The following is a 13,169-nucleotide window of genomic DNA, read 5'->3' on the forward strand; positions in this document are numbered from 1 at the left end:
AAAACCCATATGCTCAACTCCAAAATCTGAGGATCAACCACTCTGCAACACTGCCTTTGACATCAACATAATGAGGAAAGGTGATTGGGCAAAGGGGTATCTTGATGGCTCGGGGTCAAGGGGAGATTTGGGAATGTCATGTCTGATGAAGTTTTGGAATATAGGTGAGGTTTGGTGGGGTGAAGTGTGGAGCCAAAGACCAAGAAAGAATTCTTGAGGGCAGCCCAGGTGGCTCAGTGGTTTAGCGCCTGCCTTAGGCCCAGGGCATAATCCTGGAGTCCTGGGATCAAGTCCCACATCAGGCTCCCTGCATGGAGCCTGCTTTTCTCCCTCTGCCTGTGTCTCTACCTCTCTTTCTCTCTCTCTCTCTCTCTCTCTCTTGCACGTGTGCGCTGTGTCTCTCATGAATAAATAAATAAAATCTTTAAAAAAAAAAAAGGAAAGAAAGAATTCTTGAGACATCTGTGGTGCAAAATGGTGGTATAATTAAAGCACAGAGATAGGACCCATGGGCAGGAAGAACTGTTGCCCCGGCCTGTGAGGGGTGGCTGATTATATACCTGGGAGTTGAGAGGGGTTTGAGGATAGCGTAGTCTCTAAGGAATTTTGGAAAATTCCTTTGGACCTTGAGGAGGCTAGCTATTGTTGGGAAAAGGTCACTTATTACTGTCTAATAAAACTTGAGTCATGGGACCCTTCAGATGTATATCAGTGGGCCACGTGCTTGGGGGATGATTGTCAATATATATCTTGGGGGTTTAGAGATAAAGGAAATTTCTAAAGGACTTTTTTTTTTAATAATAAATTTATTTTTTATTGGTGTTCAATTTACCAACATACAGAATAACACCCAGTGCTCATCCCATCAAGTGCCCCCCTCAGCACCCGTCACCCATTCACCCTCACCCCCTGCCCTCCTCCCCTTCCATCACCCCTAGTTCATTTCCCAGAGTTAGGAGTCTTTATGTTCTATCTCCTCTAAAGGAGTTTTTATATGTTAAAGTAAACTTACAGGATCCTGGGGGTCGGGCTAAGATTGCCTTTGCCCTTAGCAAAGTATTAACATCCAGCTGAGCCCATAGAGGAATGTCCCTCTGTCTGTTTCAAGGACTTGTCAATGTGCTGCCCTAGGCTTGTGCTTTGTCCTCAGCTAGTCCTCTGTACCCCCATCAATGTCCAATGGGGCCTTATGAATGTGCAAATATTGTGCAGAGGGCCATGGGATCTGCCCTGGGATGTCAGAAATCTTGAGTTAGAAATTACAATAAAAAATCTCAATATGTTTGGTGTGGTGGTGCTTTCTGGGGAAGCTGATGAGGCACCTGAGTTTGGGCAGGAATTCATGGGGAGTGAGCCAGCCTGGGAGGAAGGACTAGGGAGACAGCAGCTACCTGGGTAACAGGAACAGTGCCAAATGAGGGTGCAAAGGACACCCTTCCATCCCATTGTACCATTTAACTTGCCCTTATATCTTTTTATTAGCCAGGGCCTTGCGCATGGTTTGCTTACTTAGAGAAGATTCCCTAACTAGTTTAAACTCAGTGGAAAGTTCATGACATTTGGGATTTAAATTCCATTTAAGTGTTGCCAAGAGGAAGGTAAAAAACACACACAGAGCTCCGAGCAGCCCTTCAACTCCTACAGCGTCAAAGCATTTTAAAAAGATCTCTAAAGAGACTCTAGGGGGTTCTGCAAATTTCTCTTACAAAATAGCATCTTTGTAAAAAATAAGAGTATCAGCAACACATGCATTTAAATCCTCTCGAAATCCAAATGGATTTTAAGACTGAGGATGAAAAATTGCTTCCCTAAAAGCCAATGAAGTTGACCATGGAGGGATTTTCTTTTTTGGGGGAGTGGCAGGCAGTGAGATAGAGAGGGCATTTTAATAGGAAGTCAAAGTACCCATTAGAAAAGTTTTTAAAAATCATGAAATAATAGATTTAGAAAGCCCTGCTAAATCAGTTTAAACTTTTTGTTTAAATCACTGTTTGTTTCCATGAAATTTTAGTAGATGGTCTCACCCGTGATTCTAACTTTCTGCCAAGACAGGTCTTTTAACTGTAAGTCAAAATCTGTTCCCTTTGATCATTTTATAATAAAATTACACTGGATAATCAGCTGTTGACATTGTGAACAGCCTCTTCTGGTCTATTGGCTTACCAGAGCATGTCCCCACACAGTGGCCTGCCAGGCCCGGGGTTGGAGATGCCACATAATTGGTGTCCTACATAGGTCTGAAATAACGAGATGACTATTCCAGAATCAGACTCGGCTGACTCCAGATTCAGGGCTGAATAGACTGCCAGCAGGCCTCTGAAGGCTGAGGTGATATCCCTGAGAAGGGCTGGTAAGGAGTTGCCCCAAGTGCTTGGGGCAAGATGTTCCCTACTCTCACAGCTCCTCCTACCACCACCTCCACCTGGCAGAGGCTGCAGGGCCCTACAACTGAGATCCTGCCAAGAGTGTGCATGCAGGGGTACTGCATTAGGCCACGACTCAATCAATCCCTTCCAATTATGTCAGCAGAGAGGAGAGGTTAGTTTGGGAAGTACACATTCAATGAGCATTTATTATTGAACCCTGCTTCAATCGCTTTCATTTAGCTGCTTTATTTAATCATCTTTAAAGCCCAAAGCAATGTGAATTATTCCCAATTTAGAGATGAGGAAATTGGGGTTCAAAGAGAATAACTACTGATCCGAGACTCCTGGGACTCTAGACTCCAAGGTTCAATAATATGCGTCTGCTAGGCTGCCTTTCAGGGTGCATGTTGGTGGGGATTATATAGATATAGTCTTTGAAGACAGAGACACACTATTAACATCTCAGTGTATTGATGGGCCAAAGAAAACACTAAGTGCTGTGTGCCACCAATTGTTCCAAGCGCTTCCCACGTGAAAACACATGTAATCTTCAGAATAAACCCACACTTCATCTCCATTTTCAGATGATGAAATTCACAGCATGGAGAGATTGAGGAACTTGTCTAAGGTGGCAGAGCTAAGAAAGGGTGGAGCTAAGGTTCAAACCCAGGTACTAAGGTTCTGGATGCTTCCTCTCATCATCATGTTAGGAAAAACTTCATACACGCTGAAAATTCGAAGGAAGTTTACAGTGAACACCTGTGTGCCTACCCCCTAGATTCTGCAATTGTTAGCATTCTCCCACATTTATTCTACCATATGTCTATTCACCTACGTAGCCATCAATCCACCTCATTTTTGATGCATTTCAAAGAAAGTTGGAGAAATCCGTATACTTCACCCCTAAACTCTTCAGCATGAGTATCGTTACCTGGAGTTCAACATTTATTGACGTTTTGTTGATAACATTACAGAGAGAAATGCACAAATCTTAATAGTAGCATTCAATGAAATTCAACAAACGTATACACCTGTGTTACCCAAACCTCATGGAGATTTAGAACATTTCCATCACTCCAGAAAGTTCCCTCCTGTGCCTTCCCACGCAATACCCACCTCACTTGCTCCCAGAAAATCACGGTTCTTTCCTCCATTATAGGTATGTCCCTTTTCCAGAGCTTTATATCCATGAAATTACATAGTATGTTTCCCTTTTGTGGCTGACTCCTTTTGCTTGGCCTATTGTCTTCCAGATTTGCCCATGTAGTTGCATGTATGAGTAGCTTATTCCTTTCTATTGCTGAGTAGTATCCCACTGAGTGACTATACCAGTTTGTTTATTCATTCTCTTGTTTATGGACACCTGGGCCATTCCCCAAACCCTCCCCCACTTTCAGCTATTTTGAATAGAGATGCTCCGAATACTGATGTGCTAGTCTCTCTGTGGACATAGGCTTTCCCTGCTTTGCTTTACAACTTAGAATGGGTCAAAGGGTAGATTTATGCTGAGTTTTATAAGAAACTGCCAGACTGCTTTCCAAAGTGGTTGCATACTTTACATTCCCACCAGCAGTGTGTGACAGTTCCCATTTGGATGCTAAACGGCTAAGCAATATGCTTTGCCACCCTCCCAAGGAGGAGGCCAATAAACATTTGCAGTTGAATGAGTTCCTAAAGGTCAGAAAGAATGGATTTGGCAGCAGCAGAGATGACACCTGCTGGGTCCCGGTGGGGGTGGGGAGAATCTGTTTTCAACTCTTCAACCTTGCCTCCCAAAATCTTGGCTTGCACCGACAATGACCGCAAAGGCGCAAAGTGGGCAGCACACCTGCTGTGGACACCCGGCACTCCGGTAAGCCTTTCGTGTATATATAAAGATAGAAATGTTCTATGACCCTTCAACCTTGTAATTAGGAGCTATATTTATCCCATTTTATAGGTCAGGAAATAGAGGCTCGGAGGAGTGAGTGATTCACTCTCTGGTGCTCATGAAGGCAAAGCCAAAATTTGATCCTGCTTTAGAATGACTTCAAAGTCTGAGCAATTTCTACTGCATCTTAACATCTTCTGCTGCAGAAGGGGACAGATTTGGAGGACCTGGGGGCAGCTTAGGGAGGGAGTTGAATAGTCCGGGTCCCAAAGAGCCCTGATTCCTGGGAAGTATGTAACAAAGAGGCATCTTTCGACCAGAGTGATGGCCCCAAAGCAGCTTTGTAAACTTGCTGCTAAAGACTCCCTCCTTAAATGGAACTTAGAGCAACTGTAGTTGGAGAAAAACAAAACGTTGTGCAATTAGTAATTCATTCTGCAGTGGATCACTGTGGCTCTGATACAAAGAAGTGGCCTCGTGGCACAGCCCGCATAGACCGGAGGGGGAGCTCATAAGAGAGAAAGCCAGCATGGGGTGTAAAGAAGAGGACAGTCATGTCTTTAAAGGCAAAAATTGGAAACTGAAGATCTGTTCACAAGGGCTGGTTATAAATAAAATGAAAGTGACCCCTTTTCCTCAGATGCCGCTGAGATGCTGGATCCTTCCGAGAAAGCTAAGACTGGGTTAGAGTGAGGCCCTCACTTCATCTGGGGACTAGGGTCCTGCGAGGCAGTGCCTGCTCAGCACTTGCCCACCTGCTCCCCCGGCCACAGGAGAGCCTCTGTCTCAGAGCTCGCCTGCATCTACTTGGCCCTCAGCCCCCACGGAGGATAAGATCAATGTCCTCCTTCAGGCAGCAGGTGTGAATGTTGAACCTTTCTGGCAGGGCTTGTTTGCCAGGGCCTCCACATTGGGAGCCTCATCTTGCAGCTCTGCAAGATGGGGCTCGGGGACCTGCCCCAGTAGCAGGTGCTGCCCCACAGAAGGCCCGGCGCTCCTTCCCCCACTGCGGCGCCAGCCCAGGAGGAGAAAATGGAAGCAAAGAAAGAAGAATCAGGAGTCTGATGGTGACTCATGCTTTGGTCTTTTTGACTAAGCCTCTTCTGTAACTTGTTCAATAAAAAGCTGAACTCTTAAGAATAAAATAAAATAATAAAATAAAATGAAGTTGCATCTATGCCATGGAGGTCTATGTAGCCATGAAAAAGAATGAGACCTAGCTCTGTAAGCTCATATGATACACTATCCAGGATATGTTTTAAACGAACAAACAGGCACAAGTTCAAGTACTGCATGTAGAGTATGAGCTGATTGGTGTTCAGAAGACTTCTTTTATCCTTATATAGTATTTTTCTGGATGAATACACCGAACATTATTAACAGTGGTTACCTCTGGAGGGTAAAAATGAAAGGTGAGGGGAAAATTTTTTTTCTTCTTTAAACTCTTCTGAACCCCACATTTTTTAAACACTTGCAACATGTAGATACAACTACAAAAGAAGGGTTGCCTGCAGATAACTTCTGTGGCAGAGTCCCAGATGCTGTGCCAGCTTTCCCTCTAGTGGGACAAAGATGTGGGACCCCACCAGCTGCTTTCAAGCTCTGCTTCCTTTGGGTTTTCTCTGTCACATTCATTTCAGGATTGCCTACTTGCAGGGCCAAGGCACTGCACCATTGCTGGGGCACTAGCCACATTCCAGGCTACACGATTGCCAGGCTGGAATTGTGTACCGCAGCAGCCCTGGCTGCTTGGCTTACCACCCACAAAGCTCACTTGTGCTGAAGCTGCATAGGTGCTGGTCTTCTAGGACATTCAAAATGGCCTTTGGTGTGGAAAGCCCGGTAGAGAAGCTCCCTCTCTGCCGAGCAATTGGCCTCTGCCCCACCTTTGGTGCATGGGAGACTTGTTTAACAACAGACTTCTCTCATGCCATCCTTTGCCCTTCCAGAGGGATATGCCTAAAAGTCAGAGCTAATCGCCTCACTGCAGCTAAAAACTTTGTCTACAGGAATGCATACTGTTTATTCAAGCACTTTAAAAAATGCTCATTCCTGGGCATCTTCTGAGATCCCCTTTGGTTCAGGGAGTGGGAACCAGAATCTGCATTTCTATGAGTGCTGCAAGCTGATTCTGATATGAGTGTTCCTGAGACCACATATAAGAAAATGTTGAGTCACAGGAAATGTCAGAACTTTTCTGAATGGCATTCAGCCCCGTATAATTTCTACGCCACTTTTCTCCCCACTGGTCCCCATCCACCCTACCTACTCCAGTTGCTTGGAATCTCACTGATCTCTTCAGCTCCTCTCCTATGCCTGGAGCCACCTGCATCTGCAGATGTCCCCTTGGGCTACGAGGATCTTAAGCTAGAAGCAGCACCTGCTATGCCTCTGCATTCCCCAGGGCTTGCCTCCACCAAGGTGCGCAGAAGTAAGGGATGAAAACCTGCAAGGAGCAAGGTTCACAAGAAGGCTGTGGTGCGTGTGGTGGGGGGCTGGCTCCTGGGGCTCCGGTCCACCAGTGAGCTGCCCCATGCCGCAGCCCCCTCGGGCCCTCCACAGCCCTGAGGGGCACCCTGCAGGATTGGAAGGAGTTGGGCTGGCAAGCTTCAGCTTCAATATGACCCTAGAGGCTCAAGAATAGAGAAGAAGGAAACTGAGGCAAAGAGCCAAAGGCAAGTCAGGACTGGCAATTCGATTTCCAGGGGCACAAAAGGAGACAGGTCCTGCCAGACTGCCGGCTTCTCTCCAGGCCCGAGTGCTGTGCAGGGACCCCTGTTGTGGCCTCAGAGCTGCTCCGAGGGCCCGGGCACAGGCTTTCCTTGGAGGCCCCTGCCGACCCTGGAGCCCCAGCCTGTCATCTCACTGCCCCCTCTCTCCTGGTTTCCCCCTCCTCCTGCATCCCGGCCTTTGGGCCTTTGCCGGAGTTCAGGCTGTCCCCGCCCCAGAGCTCAGGCACCAGGGTTTGTAAAGAAACATCTCTAAGCTGCAGCTGACAACACGCCCCGGAAAGACGACAGACCTCCCACTTGCAGAGTTTTTACCAAACCTTTAAAGGTTGCAGTCTTCCACCCTGCAATCATCCCACAAAAGCTGTCAGGAGCATCACTGAAAATGAAAACCTGTAATGAGCAAAGTTCACAAGAAGGCTGCCAATCCGCGGTGGGTGCGGTGGGGGGCTGGCTGCTGGGGCCCTGGTTCCACAACCAGAGAGCTGCCCCACGCCACGCCCCGTGCCCCCTGTGGCCCCCGAGGGGCACACTGCAGGACTGGAAAGACCTTGGGTGATGGTGGGAGAGACTTTTGCTTCAAATTTCAGCTCTGCGGTGAGGGACTCTTCCAAGTCATGTTAACCTTCTGAGTCCAGTTTCCTCGTGTGCAAACTAGAGACATGACTAGCCCTGCACACTTGTTGTGAGGGTTGTACATGGTGTGAAAGGCGAAGAGCCCACTCACTACAGGGCCTGTTGCGTAGGAGACACTTGGTAGATGATGGATCCCTTCTCACCTTTGCCTGACGTCCAACTGTCCATCCATCTTCTCTTCAGTTAGGAAACGGCTTCTATAGCAGTGGGATTGGGAATATATACTCGACAGCCCGAACAGCTACCTGGGTTCAAATCCCAGGTCTGCTGTGTTGTCTTTAGCAAGTTGTTTCTCCTCTCTGTGCCTCTGTTTCTTCATCTGTAGAATGATAATAACAGTGGCTAATGCTTAGGTGTTATTGTGAGGCTTAAATGGGATATGACATAAAAAGAGCTTGAGAAAGAGCCTGGCACATAGTAAACTCTCAATAAATGTCAGCTATTACTGTCCTTATCCAGTCAACATGTAGTGAGTGCTTATAGCAAGCCTACCAGAGATTGCCAAGGAGCCTACAATTAAGCTGGAAAACTCGTGCACAGGCCCCCAGATAGTCTCATCTGAAAGGACTGTTTTCCGGTGATTTTTGGTAGCCTATTCCAGCAAAACATGAGTGCATTCTAATGTTAATAACCTGACCCAGCGTTAGTGGAATGTAGTCTACTTGAGTGGGAAAAGCAAAGTTTTGCAGTAAATAGACCCCGATTCACATCCCAAGCTGTGTGACATTGGACGAGTGGCTCTACCTCTCTGAACCTTGGTTTCCTTATCTGTAAATGGGAATATTGATACCTATCCCTCAGGGCTTGTTGAGGATGCTATAGAAGAATGGATGACCCAATACACATTAGTATCCTTTCTCTTGTTCACCAAGCTTTTTAAGAATTATTAAAAAGCAGATTGCCTAACTAGAGAGGGCTGGCTAGTTCAGGTGGGATGCTGTTTCAGAAAGTTTGAGAAAAGCTCTTCCTGAGTCATGGCTGTGGAAACTTCTTGGTACAGCTCCCTAGCTTTCCTCTGTCCTCTGTCCTTAAACTGCTGTATTGCCTTCTCAGTTCTGACTCACCAGCAGTTTCTATGGCTTTCTCTTTCTCTACAGGAGTGGGTGGTTGTTTAGTCTCTAATTTCAGTATCTTATTATCCTGGGGCACAGTCATTCAGTCACACAGTGTCAGGCCCAAATCCATATAGACGTTTCCCACCCTCACAAGCCGGACCCTTATCAATGATTCACAGACCCCCAAGCAACCACATGGCATCTGGGGCTAGAAGGGGCAGAGTGCAAGAGGAGGATGATGAGGATCCTAGTCATGGTACTGTGTGCCAGAAACTGCATGCCCATAGCCCCGATTAATTCTTATAATGGGCCACCAGTGTAGGCAATATCTTCCCTATTTGATAAGTATGGGACCCGAGACCCAGAAAGATGACACCATGTATCCACAACAGGGATCTGAATCCAGGTCTTTTAAGAAAAATCATATTTTTAAGCACTGGACAAAATAGCCTCTCACTATGCTGACCTGGCTCTGAAGCCACAGTTCTGCTGGTAGGTGTAATCAGCACATCATTGCTAGAACTGCGTCATTGCCAGCCTGTCGTTCTGCAGGTCAGGTTGAGACACAGCCAATGTGTGCACGCACGTGTGCATGTGCACACACACTCAAGCTGCCATTTGCAGTGGTAAGATTTCCAGTCCCAGGACACCTGCTGCACTGTAGCCTGGTATCCAACTGTTTCTCACTTGGAGCAACCACATGGCAGGAAGCTGCAGAGACATGAAAAGGAAAAGAAGGCAGAAAGAAACAATTATAAAGGCAAAAACCCAAGCAGAGCATCTGGGACCCTCTGCTTGGGAGTCAGATGAGAGGCCTCCTGTCCCCTGGTCATCTGAACCCACACAAGGGGAACACCTGAGACTCTGATCGCTGAAGATAGAAGGCAGGACAGAGGGAAGGTGACCAGGGAAGTGAGGGTGACAGTGGGGGAGTGATTGTCCCTTGAGGTCCTGATGACAGACACGGTTTCCTAAGCTCTCAGGTGGGTGCCGAGTTGAGGTCTGTCTCGCTGCAAAACCAACCCTCTTCACACACAAACTCCTAGTTGCCTCTCAAGAAAATACAGAGCTCTGGGCATTTGGGAATAGGTGTGTTAATCACCATTTTATGGAAGCAAGAGGCTTAGTAAAATTAAATAATTAGACCAAAGACCCAAGTCTGACAAATCCGAGAGCCACGTTCCAGTGAGGTTGCTGTTTCAATGTCCGTGCCCCTTCCCTCAGCCCATGCCTGCCCTCTGTGGAGAAGCATCACAAAGGCCTGTCTGCCAGCTAGGTGCAGTGCGGGGACACCTTCTCCCTCCAGGCAAAGAAACACCCAGCAATGGGCGTGAAATGTCTCCAACGTTTTCTACTGAGGGTGACCAGTTTGGCAAGCAAGACAAAAAAAGAACTGACCTGCCAAAACAGAGTCTAATTTTTTTTCTCTGAAATCTCAATTATTTCAAGAAAGGCATGGAATTCGGAAAGGTTCGCTGTGGATAGATTTGTTTTCTTAGACCAAGTCCTTCTCATTTATCAGGCTTGGCTATGTCTCTCAAAGCTGGGATGAGAAGAGAGAAAGTGGGACTTTCAGTTCTGTGTCTGCCCCTCCTCCCCTGCCGTGTCCCCTGTGCTCTGAGATGGTCACACAAGAGGAAAACATGCTGCATGGCCTGGCCTCTGCCCACATTCAATTTTGTGTACTCAGTAAAGCTGTTTGTTCAAAGTCCTTGGAAAGACAAAAGTCCAATTCTCGACCAGAGTTGTAGTGGAGAGAGGTAGGATACTAATAAGTCCTTTTACTCTGTTCTTCAATGGAGAAAAGGGTAATGAGATCACCTAAATAATCAAAGTAACTTCCTGGGCTTCAGATCCCTTGCTGGGTGTCCCCAGTGCTTTTTACTTTTAAATGCCTCATGCAAAGCTTGCAAATATATATATATTTTTTATAGTTGTCTTATCTGCTTAGGACCTGAAGATTGGTTTTCCTTGCCAAAAGCCAGAAAAGGCATAGGTTTGCTTTAAATCTGAGGAACTGTGGAGGCCGAGAAAAATTAAGGCCATTCCACCTCAAGTTTAGCATTAGCACAAGTACAGCCATCTCAGGCCCCTGGGAATAAGAGCTGAACTTTACAGGAAAAACTGCAGAATGTCCTAGGCCGGAATCCCATATTGGAAAGACAATAAAGCTTAGAATGTCCTTGGCAGAGAATCCCATCTCAGATCTTAAGAAACTCCCCCACCCTTTCCCCCTTATTGGAATGGAAAAAAATTCCTTCACCCCTTCTGAAGATCCCCTAGACCAGCCCATAAAAAACCCAGCTGTGTCAGGTATACTTGGACCCAAGCTGGAGCTTGTAAATAAACCCTCGTGTGTTTGCATCGGTGTCGGCTCCTTGGTGGTTTCTCGGATTCGCAATCTTGGGCACAACAGAATGAGCTTTCTTCTCCTATGTCATCCAAGTGAGATTTCCCTCCACCTTCCCCAGGGTTGCTATGAGGCAGGTGTGCATAAGTCCCCCCTCCCTTGTCTCCTTGGAACATGTTCAGGGAAGTCTACCAACCTCATCACTGGGTTATGGAATTGGCTCTGTGTGTGGGCAGTGCTGTCTTCCTTCCCTGTACTGTAGGGGTCAGAGCAGATGCCAGCCCTGGGGGCACATGGCTACACAGTGCTCTCTGGAGGAAATGTTTCCCGGATTTGTTGCTGTTGCAGTCTGAGGATTTGGAATTGCAGAGCTCCAAATTTTGAGGGACCTTAGAGATAATAAGCTGGCTCACATACTCCATTTTACAGGTAAGAAGACTGAGGCCAACAGGGTGAAGTGGCCTTCACTTGGCCACCCAGTTAGTTAGCAACAAAGCCAAGATTCAGACCTTGACCTTTTCCTGACTATTTGCTTCCTTTTGTATAGCTCGGAGCTAACCCACAGGTCAATATAGTCAAAGTAGTCTTCTAGAACCCAACATTGAAACAAAAAGGAAGGAGGGGAGGAAGGCAGGAAGGAAGGAAGAAAAAAGGGGAGAAGGAAGGAAGGAAAGAAGGGAATGAAGGGGGAGGGAGGGATTGAGGAGGGAGGAGAGAAAATGTTTCCATGTGCCCCACTGGCCTCCTCCCCAGAGGGCTCCCCTTCCCACTAGAACAGACCTCCTTGCCACCTGGCCCTGCTACATTCACCTTGGTTCTGGCCACATCCCCCTCTCACTTTCCTTCCCCCAGCTGAATACAGTCTCCTCCAATGCAGTGCAGTTTCCAGCCTCCACACCTTTGCAGGTGCTGCTTCCTCTCCCGGGAAATCCCTTCCCTAGTTCACAGGTCAGCTAGCTCCTCTGGGAAGCCTATCTGAGCCCCTGCCCCCCAGCTTTGAGCAAGGCCAACCCTTCCCTCCCTCAGAGCTGCTTCTGCTCATGCGCACTCACTCCTTTGAGTAGCCTTAGCCTGGAGGCTGTTTGTGTCCCCGACGGTCCTCCACCAGGCTGGCAGCTCTTCCACACCGAGAAGCAGGTTTCCACCCCTCTGGTCCCCGTGCCTGCTTGGCACAGGGCTGGCCGCAGGGCAGGGCGGGAGCTAAAAGACGATGGCTGGATAGGCGAATGGTCATCTAATGAGTGCATGCCACCCAAATAACAGGCCCATGCTCTGATGACAAAATAGTGACAATTTAGATCAAATTAGTGGCACAAAGAATAAAAGCTGGTATATGAACTCCAGATTTATATATCTCTTTCCCATCTGATTGTATTTGTTAAATTTACAAAGTGAATATTGTGTACCAGCCCAGTGCAAAGGAACTCCTTCCTGAGAGGCAAATCTACCAGGCTTGAGCAAATAAAACAACATCCCCCCCTCCTCCACGATGAATAATCATCTATTTACATACTAACTGCCCATTTTCTAAGGAGGCATCAGATTACTCATCTACTTAATTAAAATATCTTTAGTTCTAGCTGGAGCCCAGCTAGGTGATAATTATTGCTGGCATTCCCTAGCACCTCCAACATTGAAGAATGTTGCAGAAATCCTTAGGGAATAACACTCATAGTATTTTCAAAAAGCAGTATTGCAAAATATCAAGCTGAACTTGTTAGTTGACTGGTGCTTGGGTCTGAAAGGGAAGTTCTCAACCTCAGGCTGAGCCTGTGACTCTACAGGCCTGGAAAAAAATCATAACGAGAACAGTGAAGGTTTCTTGAGAGCTTCCTGCTTGACTGCTCTTCTTATCCCTTGTACGTAGTTGAGGGAACTGAGGAAGACAGGCGAGTAGTTTGCTCATGGTCTCAGCCAGGCAGTGGGACTCTAGAGGCTGAGATCTTGCCATACTTCCTTCCCAAAAAAGGAACTAACACTTATGGAATGCCTACCATATGGTACTTTATGGAACACCTGCCAGTTATTTTCCTTGCATCATATAGCTGTCTCATCACAATCCTATATTGTAGTGCTTAAGAAAATGGTCTGATTTGTTTTGAAATAAGGTATAAACACAAAATAAAGTCTCTCAGGAAAAGACCTTTTGACCCATCTTCCTTC

The 13,169-nt window shown here is 46.9% G+C and overlaps 1 long non-coding RNA gene across 1 annotated transcript; it reads right to left on the reverse strand.

The window, feature by feature from the left end:
- Positions 1 to 1,558: 1,558 nt before the first annotated feature.
- LOC144312585 (uncharacterized) lies at positions 1,559 to 12,425 on the reverse strand. The gene is made up of 3 exons (XR_013378086.1): positions 12,059 to 12,425; positions 9,123 to 9,367; positions 1,559 to 7,920 (listed from the first exon to the last, which is right to left on the reverse strand). It is a non-coding gene; the product is annotated as an uncharacterized LOC144312585 (long non-coding RNA).
- Between the last annotated feature and the right edge of the window lie 744 nt (positions 12,426 to 13,169).

Source organism: Canis aureus, chromosome 4 (genome assembly GCF_053574225.1).
Source record: "Canis aureus isolate CA01 chromosome 4, VMU_Caureus_v.1.0, whole genome shotgun sequence".
In the NCBI taxonomy this organism is placed as follows: Eukaryota; Metazoa; Chordata; class Mammalia; order Carnivora; family Canidae; genus Canis; species Canis aureus.